We start from the raw sequence: 1270 nt of genomic DNA on the forward strand, positions 1-1270 counted from the left end.
CATTTCTATTCACTTCGCAGCCTTGAGATGTAGGCTTGAAGATGCCGTCTGGATTTGCTGGCCATTCTGAACGCTGACTCAACAATCCACTGACCTCAGGATCCCTTGCCCACTATCTGCTAAAATTTCTCCCACCAAAGCTGCTTAATGATTTCTTAATTGCCAAATAAGATGACTAATTCTATTCTCCATGTTGCAACGTCAGAACTATTTATTATCCCCCCCAACCCCCCTTCCCCCAAAAATTGGCCAAAACCGAATCCTTAAGTTTTTTTCTGATGTTTTTCTGCGGGACTCAGTTCAACCTTCTTTACTGACTCTTTTTTCTTTACTTACCTCTTAAAAGTATGCTTCCCCAAATTATGAACTTCCAAAAATCTTCTTAGTTGATACACCAAATTTAATGACATCATCCGCTCTCATGGTTTTACTGACTTAAGCAGAATACATTCAAGTGTATAGGTCAGCTTTGGCCTTTCTTTAGTTTTCCAAGTCAGTACCTCCAACTGCCTATATAATGCTAGCTCCATAGCAACACCCTATTAGTAGCTCAAACTCATTAAATCAAAACCTGAACTCGTATGCCCCACTGAAAACTGTTCCTTCCTTTATATTTTCCTTCTGAGTTCATGGTGCCACCACATTTCCAGCTCTCTTGATTTAGTGTTAAAGAAATATTTAAGTCTTTCTTCTTTCTCCAGTTACTGTTGTCAATCAACATATCTGGCTAGTTTTAACATTAAGACATTCTAAGACCTGTCCTCTTCCTTCAATTTGCTTTAAATTCTCTCAGACACTTATTTATACATTTATTGGTCTAAAACAAGAATTTCTAAAGTGGATTATAACCCCTGCCCCTTTCATTCTTCCTAACATCCCATTTTTATCATCTAAAGCAGAGCTGATCTATGCTACTACCATCCTTTTTTAAAAAAAGAAGATGGTTCACATTTTCTAAAATGCTATAATCTGATTTCATAATTGGATTTTGGGCACAAAAAATAAGCACTATATAATGGCAGAAGTTATTATTTTCTATACCTCTTATCCTGCACTATAATGTCTAGCCATTCAGAAATTCATTTTTATACTACTACCTTTGTATGTACCTTTATGATCCTATCACACCTTCCTCTTACATCAAAGCCAACCTCTAATATGCAGATCAAATGTCTTTCAGATCTATTTATCAATTGAACTTCCTTTCTTGTTCTTTAAAGTGCTTTGTAAATGAATTATAGAATTATCTCAGTTTACCCTTATTGAAATC

The sequence above is a fragment of the Propithecus coquereli genome, unplaced genomic scaffold (genome assembly GCF_000956105.1).
Source record: "Propithecus coquereli isolate 6110/MARCELLA unplaced genomic scaffold, Pcoq_1.0 Scaffold46, whole genome shotgun sequence".
NCBI classification, from domain to species: Eukaryota; Metazoa; Chordata; class Mammalia; order Primates; family Indriidae; genus Propithecus; species Propithecus coquereli.